The sequence below is a fragment of the Vigna unguiculata genome, chromosome 4 (genome assembly GCF_037176805.1).
Source record: "Vigna unguiculata cultivar grain cowpea cultivar isolate G323 ecotype 2 chromosome 4, ASM3717680v1, whole genome shotgun sequence".
NCBI lineage: Eukaryota > Viridiplantae > Streptophyta > Magnoliopsida > Fabales > Fabaceae > Vigna > Vigna unguiculata.
Genome location: NC_140795.1, coordinates 21,556,661 through 21,570,744, shown reverse-complemented (window position 1 = coordinate 21,570,744; position 14,084 = coordinate 21,556,661).

Sequence of the window (14,084 nt, the reverse complement as noted above, 5' to 3'; positions counted from 1 at the left end):
GTTGATCATTTTGTTATAAACTTTGTGCATTCAACCACCAATTTTCGTGAGCTCTCCTTCCTAGAAGTGAGCTCACATTTGCCTTATCTTGCTTGCAAGTGGCGGCACCATCACTCATCTCTAGGGTTTAGTTGGCTTAGATCCCCCCTATGAGTGGCATGCTTCTTCCATTCTTCATCTTCTATGCTTTCCATTTTTATTGTTTCTTCTTTCATTTTACTCTTTAAGTGTTGTTATTGCCGTGTGTGTTTAAGCTTGAATCGAACTCTCTTCTTCCTTTCATGAGCTTGAGAAATGAACCTTCACATCTAGATAGCATGTTATCTTAATGTCCAGTGGGAATTTTCAAAAAGCTTTCTTAAACAACTTCATCATATTCATAACTCTAAAAGGAAACAATATAATCTTTCATCATTTGGTATCTAGAGTTTTTTGTCCTTAAATATGGTGTTTTCATGTTTTAACCTTGTCTTTTATATATATATATATATATATATATATATATATATATATATATATATATATATATATATATATATATATATGCTAAAGACGTAATCCCATTTTAAATTGGCATGGGAACTCTGAAGTCAATAGATTTTCTAGCTTCAAATATTATATTCCAGGTAACACATGGCATTTAAAATAACGACTCTTTATTGTACGAGATACCTAATTAGTAAATGGTAATGCTATTTTAACTACGTAGGGACCCCTTTATTATCGTGGACCATAAATTTTCTATTTATATTTAAGGGATATGGCATTTGAAATAATGACTCTGCTAAACGACACACCGAATTAATACATGTACACATGTATCTGTACCGAAAAGCCAATTTACTGGAAAAATATAATTAATAAATAGATTCTACAAATGCATTTTAAATTTTATACTACGGATAAATATTTCTATCCGTAACAAATTTATCGATAAATTTGTAATTTTAGATAAAAAAAATTTTAATGAATCATTAATAAACTTTATTTATAAAATTTGTTGATTTATAAAATTATTTTTGTGATGTTTTTGTTGATAATAAATCTATTGAGGTTTTGTTCTTTTTGTAAATTTTGTTTGTAAAATGAACCGTCAAATATTTTGTATTCAGCTTTAATTGTTTTTTAGTAAAATTGTTGATAATTAATTTTGTTTTTAATTTGTCAATAAATATGTTGGTAATTAATGTTTTTTAAAAGTTGTGTACAAATTTATTAATGATTCAAATTTTTAAATTTTATTAGTAAAATTAATGAATAATTAATTTTATTTTACAATTCATTTGTAAGTTTGTTGGTAATTAATTTTTTTTAAAATTCGTTGATGAATTTGTTAATAATTAATTTTTTTAAAATTTTATCGATAAAGTCTATCAATAATTTAATTTTTTGAGATTCGTTGGTAAATAATTTTTAATCAATCAATAAAATGGACGTCAAATTTCTCATCAACTAACAAAACATTTCTTATAAATTAATTGGAGATTGATGAGACGAAGAAAAGAAAAAAGAGGAAGAATAGGAGGAGGGGAAACAAAGAGGAGTTGGAGGCGGTTGTGGTGAAGAAATCAAATCACAATATTTACTAACAAATTTTGGTCATCAATAATTGTCAACGAATTTTTTCTATCCATCGATTAAAATTTTTCGACTAATTTTTTGTTGTCGCTCTTTTGTCAATAATTTTGATTTATTGAAGGAACTTTATGTAGTGTATTGTAGGAAATGTTAACTTAGAGAGATAATGTATTATAGAGTTGAAAGTGTTTATATTCATCTTTCAAAGTTTGTGTGGTAAATCAAATTGAGCAATTTATATTTCATCCCATTTAATAGTTGTTGTCACCCTTATTTGGCCAGAAACCAAGTTGCGCGATGATCACGAATTGAAATAGATTTTGTTGTTCACAAATAGATGAAGTACAATATTTTATGAACAAATGATAATTTTTGTTTGAAGGATATATATATATATATATATATATATATATATATATATATATATATATATATATATATATATATATATATATATATATATATATATATATATATATATATTTGTCTAGATAGAATCGTTAGGGTCACACTCAAAATTGAGCTACATCCAGTTTGTTAAGGCAACCTTAGCCTGATAGCCTGATACTCCATTATACCAAAAGTTTAACAAAATCCTACAAGATTACACCTTTGAAAACATGAAACTACACCAAGACCCTTGAATCCCTAAAAAATCTAAACAAAGCTCAACAAGACTCTCATTTGCAGACCTGAAATCACCACAAGCAACACCCAGAAACTTAAGAGAAACTAAACATTGGTGATGACTCTCCCTAGCCAACCAAACCACTTTCTTTAAGTTTCTTACACTAAGCAAAACGCTCCAAGATTGCAAAAAACACTTTACGAACAGTTGTAGATTTGTATAGTTTAGAGAGAGAGAGAATGTTTCAAAGTATTCACACTGATTTCACTCTCAATATGACAATTGTTACAAATCTCTCTAAGAAAAATCAGGCTTTATAGTATGTATGTTAACATATTCAACATGTTGATTTATTTGTTTAATCTATTGATTTCACTTGACTTGAGTGAAATTAGTTGATTCAATAATAATTTAGTTGATTGAAAGTGTTAATAACACAACTATAGCAACTACCTAATTAACATGTTAAAAACCCATTTAACAAACTAAAAGATTGAAACCACACACAAGACACATATTCTATGTCAAATTATCTTCATGTTGAGCTTCAATCTTCAAGCTTAAATCTTCAATCTTCAAGCTTCAATATCTTCACATGATAGACAAATTAAGCACACAACGGCTTGATCAACACAACATTTCCTCAAGTTTTCATCAATCTATCAAGTGTTCATTGTAATATCCCGTCAGAATATTACGGATTTTAAACAATAAATAAGAAATATTATGTCAGCCTTATTTAATAATGCATCATTTCCCAAAATGCGATAAATTTAAAACATTTTATTACTTCCAATTAAAATCCAAAATCCATAGTTTATAAGACTTGAAATAATATAAAAGCCTCTCATAAGAGTTTACTAATTATTTCAAATCCATAAAATAATAATCTCCCAAGCTATCCCTGCTCCGTCGCTAAGCTTCACCAAAACCACCTACAACAACATCATCTACTCTTATGTACCGCATACACGATCATCGCCAACCACAAGCAGATAGGGTGAGCTTAACAAAATAAACATATAAATATACATACACAAATAAAACACCTTTATATTTATATATTATACAACCACACCAAAAGAATCCCCTCATTTGATTCCAAATCAAACATGGTCACAACCATCTTAATCGTGTTCTACATCTTCTAATGACTACTTCAAGGTGTCTTTTTGCCATACCTATCGGCCACAACCGACATGCGGGAAACCATTGCTACGAATCTAACACCGTAATGCCAGGTGGAGTTCTCAAATACAAACATAGTTCGCAACGTCCCAAGACTACCAAACTCGTCAGTCAACTTATGAGAAGGGCAATCTATCTAGACCCATCCATACTAGCCACAACCAGCACACTCACACCAGCAACACTCGCCAACCCAAGCTCAACTCAAGGGTTCCTCGTGTTCATCCGCCATCCCGAGCTCAACTCGAGGGATGCCATTTTGAGCTCAACTCGAGGAATGCCACGTGTTTAACCCCTATCCCGAGCTGAACTCAAGGGATACGTTCCGAGCTCAACTCAAGGAACACCAGCAACCCACCTTTAAAGTATCCTAAAAGCCTTGTAGATCACACATGCAAAACTAGTAACCCAAGGCTGCAGCAGCAAAATTGCCTAGCGGGGGACACCTAACGCCGGGCGTAGCCGCTTCCAGACTACTTGGCGAGTGACGCGTAACGCCAGGCGCCAAGCGCCTCAGAGCACCCACTGCTTCTAGATACCGCTTAGCGGAACCCTCATGTCCGCCAGGCACCACACGTTCAATGCCTCCCTAGAATTGTCACTTTTGCCTGGCGGTTCCCACCAAATCGTCAGGCGTTATACCAGAACAGCCACGGTTCTGATTTTTCCTACAATTTTATTCAAATGCTAGCCCTCCATCGAGTCCTTGCACATTTCTAGAAAATCAATTCTCTTAATAGTTATGTTATTGCCACTCTCTATCCTCTATGGCTCCCAATTGTCATTATATCCTCAAGTTAACTTACTCAATATCAATTGAATCACTAACATGTCATTAGTTCTGAGTTTTCCCCCAAGTATACCAACTCACACCCTTAGGTTTATTACTTTCCTCTAAGCAGTTTTATACCAGTCCCAACTCTTTACTATAATTTGTTTTGCCACTATTCAATTATCCTTTCAAGCTCATTTAACATTATTCTACTACTAGGCAAGTTAGTTACTTTCTGGGTATATTTGGTATCCCCTCGTAATCCCTAAGCCTCACCCTCTTCTCTTTTATCTTTCCACCCAATCTCCCTTATCGATATTGGTTTTAGTCACAAATTTGGAAGGTACTAAAGTTCCATATTCTTCCTATCTCAACTCTATCCTCCACTTAAAACATTTCTAATTCTCCAATTATCCTATTCCAATTCCATTCCTTTCCCTCATTGTGTAAGACCCGTAGAATTTAATTAATTAAATAAATAAATAATTAATTAATGTGGATGGGAAGAGCATTTATGACATTAAATTCTGATTGGTATGACGTGGAAAAGTACTAGCTCTAATGGTTGAGAGTACTTTGATTATGTGTGAGAGGACTTGGGTCCAAGTCCTATGTATGCCTATTTTGTGTTATTATTTGTTATTGTTTTAAATATATGTTAATCATGCTGTGGAATAATGTGATATTTGGATTATATTAGTTAGAATGAAATCTAAATTGGTTGAATGGTTTGGCATTGAGTTGGCATTGCATGGTTGTGGGTTCAAACCTTGGAGAACCCAAATTAGACTTTATTTTTGCTAAATCTTAGTTTGGGCTGAATGTGAAGAGTTGATGGAAAACCTATATGAATGGGCAGCTAGGAATCCTGGAAGGGGCTGAAAAACATACCATAAAAGATCATTGAATGGTCCTAAACATTACCATTAAGCTTATTTTTCGTTTTTGGTAATTAAACAAGCATTAAGGGCAATAATAAAAGGCTAATTGTGAGAGAGATGAGGCTTTTGGAGTCTGAACATTAGAGGTATTGAGTGATGCACGAATTCAGAGAGAAATAGTGAATAGGGAGTGGAATTGAAGGGCTGGACAGTGGGAGAGCTTAGAGGAATTGTTGGAACTCAAGGAAAGCACTCAAGCACTATATTTTAAGCGAAGGAATTCCACTTTAGGGGAGTTTTACTCGCAAATTTGATGTTTGAGTATGAACTGTTTAAATGATGCCATAAACTATATGCATGTTTTCCTTGCTTTGTTGCATTTTCGTAATTCTAGAAATTTTCCAGAAACCGCCTGGCGTGCTGTTTATAGCTGGCAGGCAGCACATGTATTTTAATGTGGTTCTGGGTTCCTAGGAAGGAACCGCCTGGCGGCACTATCCCGGCCGCCAGGCGATGCATGGCCCTTACCCAATTATGGGTTCTTCTGGATGAAGGGCTTGGCGGTATTGGTTGAATCGCTAGGTGACGCGAGTCTGTGACTCGATTTTTGCTGTTCTAAACGTTTTGGCATGATTCTGATCGGGTAAAACTCACGGGTTAATACCTAGGGAATGATCTGACATCGTGATTTGTTGAATTCAGTATAATTAATGGAGAAAATTAATGGAATATTATGAAGGTAAATTTTAGGGTTGAAATTGGGAATTTCTCATATTGGGTAAATTAAGTGAGCAAATATAAGAAATTTTGTATTTTTGGGGGTTTAGGAGGAGTGTTCATCTTAATTACATAATGGACGTGAATTGAATGGAAAGATTAGGGAACAAAAATGAGTGTTTGGTGTTTCAGATTCGCATTGGGTGAGGGAGTTTTGGGAAACTGCCAGAAAGCATGCACTGCCTGGCGGTACAGGGCTTGCCGCAAAGCGCCAGCGCAAGGCTGGCATTTCTGCGTGGTTTGAGGTGTAGTTCGGTTTTAGAGGTTTTTGATAGGCAGTGGATTTTGGAAAAAAAAATAATTGGGGTTGGTAGTGGATAATCATAGAATGAGGGCTGGATGAGGAGGTGAGTTTAAGTGAGAACATTTAGTGTAACTCTTATTAAAGCTTAGTCATGATATATTAGAAATTGGATGACTGGATTAAGAAAGAGTAAGACCAGGTGGGAAAACAGTTCAGGGGAACAAAGAATGCATTTAAAATGAAATGGGAATGACTACTAAGTAAACTGTTTTGATATTAGGGATTCAAGACTTAGCCAAGTTAAGGCATGGTGCAATAAGAATCAAGATTTGGAATAATTACGAGAGTGACTCTGGTATTCAGGCAATTGTGACATTTAGAATTAGGTATTGTGGGCACCTTGTGCTATGGAGAAACGAATGGGGTTTACTTAAGAAAACCAATTTTAAGCACTTAGATAGTTGAACCTAAATCGAAGTTCAAACTGTGGGTAGTAAGTTAAATCAGAGTGTAATCTAGTTAGGATGCTTGGATGTCAGTACAGTGCAGATTACTGGTAGAATGCTTGGCGGTATAGCGGCATCCGCCAGGCGATAGCAAGGAAACAGAGAGGTTCTGGTGCAGATGGCGCCTGGTGGAGGGAAAGGTCCCGCCAGACGATGGTGGAAAAAGTATCCTCTTGGAGCACGTCCGCCTGGCGGTGGGGACTGTTCCGCCGGGCGGTGGTTGTAGAATTTGTGGTTCTTAGGCGCTTGGCGCTTGGCAATACGTGTCCTCCACCAGGTGGTTTGGAAGTTGCTAGCGCCTAGTGGTACCTGTCCCTCGCTAGGCGAATTGGTTGTTGTAAGTCCTAGTTGTTGGATTTTGCAAGCGTGATCTACAAGCCTTTTGGTGATGCTTCAAAGGTGGGAATGCTAGGTTCCTTGAGTTGAGCTCGAAACGTATCCCTTGACCTGAGCTCGGGATAGGGGTTAAGCACATATCATTCCTCGAGTTGAGCTCGGAATGGCATCCCTCGAGTTAAGCTCAGGATGGCGGATGAACACGAGGAACCCTTGAGTTGAGCTCGGGTTGGCGAGTGTTGCCGATGTGAGTGTGCTGGTTGTGGCCAGTACGATGCGAACTATGTTCGTATTTGGGAACTCCACCTAGCGTTACAGTGTATGATCCATAGCAATGGTTCCCGCACGTGCTCTATCGGTTGTGGCCGATAGGTATGGCAGCAAGTCACCTCGGGGTAATCACTAAAAGAGGTAGAACACGAATGATCTGGTTGTGGCCTGTTGATACGAAATAGAGTGAGAGACTTTATTTGGGTGTTTGCATGAATTATATAAATGACTACTTATGTGTATATCAATATGATTGTATGCTGATTTTTGTTAAGCTCACCCTATCTGCTTGTCTTTGGCGATGATCGTGTGTGCGGTACACGTGAGCAGAGGATGTTGGTGCAAGTGGTGCTGGTGATGCTTAGACTCGGAGCGGGGATAGCATGGGAGTCTTTTTACTTGTTATGTTTTGGAAATAAAGTTGTAAACTTTCATGAGACATTTTGTTTATTATTTTGGTTTTATAAACTTTGGTTTTGGAATTATATTTGGTAGTAATAAAGTTTTAAATTTCCCGCATTTTGGGAAATGAGGAATTACGTTAAATACGACTAGTTATTTATTCGAGTTTATTTTAGTTTTATTAAATCCGTAATATCTTGACGGAATGTTACACACTGGACATCCAAAATACCCAAAACTAGCACTACATCTTGCAGCCACGCAGAATCACTACCGTTGTGATGGTCTGCCGCCAGGCGATGCATGTATTTCTGGGTAATTCCCAACCTCTTAGCACTTGCGAAACATCTCTCACTCTATTTTGATGATCTCCTCAACCTACCACATTTGTTGCTTTCCCCAAGAACATGATGATAATGGCAACACTAATCACTTTGACTAACTCTAGCAACCATTATAGTGTAATTAATACCAATTACGTCCAGTTCTGCAAAAACCCTTAATATGAAAACCCTAAGGTTCCCTTTCCACTATTCCATCAGCTTTACCCATCAATTATACTGGAATTCAAGGAAATACGACATTATATCTTCTCTTAACCACTAACCCTCGATTTCCCAATGATCAAAATCATCCCAGAATACTAGAATACCTGAAATCGAGCCAAGATGCTCGCGCCGCCTGGCGGTTCGAACGTCATCGCCATGCCCTTCATCCAAAACCTAGTAAATTGGGTGAAAACTTTGTGTCGCCTAGCAGTCGGGAGCTTACCGCCAGGCGGTTCCCCTTCAGGAACCTAGAACAGGTTAAGAACTCATGTGCCGCTTGGCAGCTATGAACAGCTCGCCAGGCGGTTTTTGGAAATTTTCCTGAATTACGAAAAATGCAACCAGAACAAGAAATGTTCATACAACTCAGAATATGTCATGCAATTCAAACCTAAACGTAAATTCTAACGTGTAAAGCTCCCCTAACCTGGTTTCCTTAGCTTAAAACTTGAGTAGCCCTTGGTTCTCCCTTGCTTCACAAATGCCCTTCCTTGGTTTCTCTCAATTCAGCCTCAATGCTCGACTTAATCCTCACCACTCTCAAAATTCATTCTCTCCTCTGCAAGCGCAATGGCAGCCCAACAAAACCTTTTCTCTTACCTCTAATTGGCCTTTTAATGTGGTTTAATGGCATAAAAACAAAAATAGCATCAATCTAATGTTAATTATCATTCATTAGTTGTCTCATGAAGGTTTTCGAGCCCTCCTTGGCAGTTAGGGTTTCATCTACCCTTTTGATGAAGGCGTGACCACCTCCTTAGAAGCTCCCTCAAGAAGGATCACTAGAAGTATGTCTAGAGGGAAGTCTTCTATTCCATCACCTTTATCTTTGTTTTGCATTACTTTAGTTTGAATTCCCTAAGTTGGTTTCTAGTTGACTCATTTTGGTTGACTTGTTGACTTTGATCCAAAGTTGACTTTTGACCAATATTAGATTAATTTTAACCAACATGTTAATCCTTGTTTGTCTTATTTTGTAGATAATTAAGAGAAAGTAGAACATGGCTAGGTGGCACTTGGTGATTGGAGCACTTGGATGAAGTGGAAGAGAGAGGAAAGCAAAAAGCATAAAGCAAAAGCAAAAGTAGACATGTACCTTGTCTCCTTTTGCCTTTGTGGTTTATGTCTTAGAAGGTCACTTGGTCTCCTTCCTCTTTTGGCCTAGAATCCTCATGGGAATGTCTCCACCAATCATCTCCCTTCACTTGGCCAAGACTCACTCTCACATTAGGTTTAGGGTTTGCTAGTTAATACTTTTTCATGTTTTTGTATTTGCTAAAGGACCCCTATGAACTCCTATTTAAAGGGTGCCCCTTGTCTTGTAAAAGGGTTGATCATTTTGTTATAAACTTTGTGCATTCAACCACCAATTTTCGTGAGCTCTCCTTTCTAGAAGTGAGCTCACCTTTGCCTTATCTTGCTTGCAAGTGGCGGCACCATCACTCATCTCTAGGGTTTAGTTGGCTTAGATCCCCCCTATGAGTGGCATGCTTCTTCTATTCTTCATCTTCTATGCTTTCCATTTTTATTGTTTCTTCTTTCATTTTGCTCTTTAAGTGTTGTTATTGCCGTGTGTGTTTAAGCTTGAATCCAACTCTCTTCTTCCTTTCATGAGCTTGAGAAATGAACCTTCACATCTAGATAGCATGTTATCTTAATGTCCAGTGGGAATTTTCAAAAAGCTTTCTTAAACAACATCACCATATTCATAACTCTAAAAGGAAACAAGATAATCCTTCATCAGTTGGTATCTAGAGCTTTTGTTGTCCTTGAATATGGTGTTTTCATGTTCTAACCTTGTCTTGTGTAGCTATCTTTGAATGGTCCACATAAAAATAGTGTTGGCAGCAACGTGTGCGTTTTTGAAAAAACTACTGCAACTAGCTAAGTAGTCCAAAAGTAACGTTCTTTATATCAAAAGAAAGCCCTGTGAGTCTAGTTTGCAACAAAAAAAGAATTGACGCATTTGGAGTTCTTTGGAGAGACTTATGATCAAATGAGTGAGCAAAGGTTAGAGCTGCCGAGAATACGAAAAACAACGTTTTCACGTTATGTTGTGGCAATTTTGGCTTCGGTTTTGTGACTCTTTTGCTCCTAAATGTGGTTGGATAACATGTCTTTTGATGCTTAGTCTTTGAGCCTCAAATCCATGAGTTTAAAGGCATGATAGCTACATGTTTGTGTCTTTATGTATGTCATGTTGAGTCTTTAAATGTGTCTAACTTTTGCTTGAGTCTCTTGTCATATGCTTCTTTGAGTTTTCTTGTTCTTGTTTCTAAGTATTTGAGCTATTGCATGAGATCTATGCCTTTTGTTGTAGCATGCTCCTTGAAATTGATTTTGACCTAATTTTTAAGGAACTAAGTGTTCAAGACACCCTAAAATTTCCTTCTCATCATCTTAAGTACCTAGTTTTGAAAAGAAAAATTATTTTCATGACCAAAAACAGTTTGGCCGAGAGCTAATGTGTTGCTTGGTGAATCCATTAGGCCATTTTTACTAGGTGTTATGCTACCAAATTGTATACTTGGATTTTGGGTGATATTGGCAAATTAGTTCCATGCTTTAACTTGGTTATGATCTTTCTTGGTGTATGCATAATTTGAGGTATAATCTTGACTTGTTCAAATGCTTTCCATAGAGTCTTCAAAAGTGTTTTTCATTGCTTTAGTCTTGTTCAAGTTTTGTCTTTAAAACAAAATTTCCTTAGAAGTTAAACTTTCTTGTTTTAGAGCTTTGCTTGCTTGTCTTTAGGTGATCCTTGTTTTGTCTTAGTTGTTTTCATTTCCTTGTTTTCCTAGAGTGTTGTGGTCAAGCCACTTGCTTTGCTTTTGAAAGGTTTTCATCTTTTTTAAGGTGTTTTCACTTGTTTGGAAGGTTTTTTGAGTGCTACCTTGCTTGTGTGCTTTGGGAGTGTGATAAAAAAACACTTGGGTGCTTGTGAAGAACACACTTGGTATCGGGTTTGGCTTGTTTTATTATCTAACATCTTGCTTGTCTCGGTTTTTGGTGATTTTTGGTGTAGGAACATGAATATGGATCCAATCTTGGAGGTAGAAGAGGAGGAAGAATCGGCTTCACCTTATTCCTCTCCCATGGTGACTCCTATGGCCCAAGAAAGTGAACAAATCACCCTTGCCAACATCCTACGTGAGATGGAAGTAAGTAGAAGGGAAACTTTTGATCAATTGAGGGCGGATAGGAGACAAAGTGAGATCTTCCTACAAGAGCACATCCAAAGACTTGAGTTTAGAGAAGATGAGAGGAGAAGGAGGAGGTCCTCTTCCGAGGACTCTAGCCATGGTGGAAGAAGAAGAAGGCACGACCATGATCGTGGTGGAAGGCGTAATCAACTCCCACAAAGACAACCTCCACCAATCAAGATTCCAAAGTTCAAGGGGGAGAATGATCCAAACCTCTACATTGAATGGGAGCAAAAAGTGGACCAAATATTTAATATTCAATTAGTTAGTGATCAAGAGAAATTAGACTTAGTAGTTTTAGAATTTGAGGATTATGCCATGACATGGTGGCATCAATTGTGTATGGACAATATTAACCAAGAGCCACCCGCGGCCTCTTGGATGGACATAAAAACTTTGATGCGCGCTAGATTTGTTCCTTCCTACTATAGGATGGAGACTCTTTTGAAGCTCCAAAGGCTTCAACAAGGGTCCATGTGTGTGAATGAGTATTTTAAAATGATGGAGTCCATGTTTCTCAAAGTAGGAATCCAATTTGAAAGTGAAGAAGAAAAGGTAGCTAGATTTGTGAGTGGTCTTAGAAGAGAAGTTCAAGATGTAGTTGAGTTGTATGAGTACTCTACTCTTGACAAAATTTTACACTTGGCCTTAAAAGTTGAAAGTCAATTGAAAAAGAAACAAGAGGCCAAGAGGAGTACTCCTTACAATGACTACTACTCTAGGACTTGGAAAGGAAAAAAAAGAAATGATGAGAAACCTCCTTCCAAAGACCACCCACCTAGGACCAATTCGTCTAGAACCTCCCATGAAAGTGCAAACTCTTCCCAAGGTTCAAGAACTAGTTCCGTATAATGTTTTAAGTGTTTGGACTATGGTCACATTGCTTCAAATTTCCCAACAAAAAGGAACATGATCTTGAACCCTAAAGGAGAGGTTGAAAGTGAACATTCTTCTCCCCCCTCCCCAAAAAGTTCTTCCCCCCACACTTCTTCCCAATCTTCAAGTGAGGATGAAATCAAACCTAATGAAGGAGGTTTGTTGGTGGTTAGGCGCATGTTAGGCCAAGTGCCTAAAGAATTTGAAAACCAAAGAGAGAATATTTTTCACTCAAGGTGCCAAATCAACAACAAAACTTGCTCCCTCATAATTGATAGTGGAAGTTGTGTCAATGTGGCTAGCACAAGGGTTGTGGACAAGCTTAGCTTGAAAACCATCCCTCATGCCAAGCCCTATAAGCTCTCTTGGCTTAGTGAGGACGGTGAGATCAAAATGGACAAACAAGTCCTTATTAACTTCTCCATTGGAAACTACAAAGATGAGGTGTTATGTGACTAGGTGCCTGTGGAAGCAACTCATATTTTACTAGGAAGGCAATGGCAATTTGATAGAAAAGCTTTTCATGATGGCCATGCCAACAAGTTTTCCTTTAGTTTCCAAGGCAAAAAGATTATATTACTATCTCTTTCACCAAGAGAAGTCAATGAGGACCAAATTCAAATGTTAAAGAAAATAAAAGGAGAGAAGGTGCAAAGGAAGGCGCAAGGGCATGGCAATGAGTCCAAGAAGAGCATGATCACCCTCAAAGGGGTGAAAAAGGTAATGCTTGCCCAAAAACCTATCTTCTTAGCTTATCCTAGTGAATCTTCCCCCTCCTTCCAAAATCCTCACTCTAGATGTCCCCTAGACTTGTCATTAGTCTTAGATGAGTTCAAAGATATTTTTCAAGAACCTCCAAAGGGCCTTCCACCCCTAAGAGGTATAGAACACCAAATTGATTTTATACAAGGCTCATCTTTGCCTAATAGGCCAACCTATAGGACTAGTTCCGAGGAGGCTAAGGAAATTCAAAAACAAGTGAATGAGTTGTTAGAAAAGGGGTGGGTGCAACATAACATGAGTCCTTGTGCAATGCTTGTGATTCTTGTCCCCAAAAAGGATGGAACATGGAGAATGTGCATAGATTGTAGGGCTATCAACAACATAACCATCAAGTATAGGCATCCCATTCCTAGATTAGATGATTTGATTGATGAGTTACATGGTGCAACCATATTTTCCAAAATAGACTTAAAGAGTGGGTACAATCAAATTAGAATCAAAGAAGGTGATGAATGGAAAACCTCTTTCAAGATTAACTTTGGACTATATGAGTGTTTAGTCATGCCTTTTGGCTTGACCAATGCACCTAGTACATTCATGAGACTCATGCACCATGTTCTTAGAGAGTTCTTAGGGAAGTTTGTTGTGGTGTACTTTGATGACATTCTCATTTATAGTATGTCTCAAGATGACCACTTGCATCATTTAAGGAGTGTGTTAGAGACCTTGAGGAAGGCATCCTTGTATGCTAACATGGAGAAATGTGTGTTTGGGATGGATCATATGATCTTCCTAGGTTTCAAAATAAATCAACATGGGGTCCATGTGGACCAAGAAAAGGTGATGGCCGTCAAGGATTGGCCTCCCCCAAAGAATGTGAGTGAGCTTAGCTCCTTCTAAGGGTTGGCTAGTTTTTATAGAATATTTGTGCCAAACTTTAGCACCATAGTCGTCCCTCTCAATGAATTGGCCAAGAAAGGTGTAGTCTATAAGTGGGGCAAAGATCAAGAAAAGGCTTTTGAAACTTTGAAACAAAAATTGATCAATGCACCACTCTTAGCCCTCCCTAACTTCTCCAAAACTTTTGAAATTGAGTGTGATGCATCCAATGTAGGCATTGGGGTCGTGCTTCTCAAGGAAGGACACCCTATA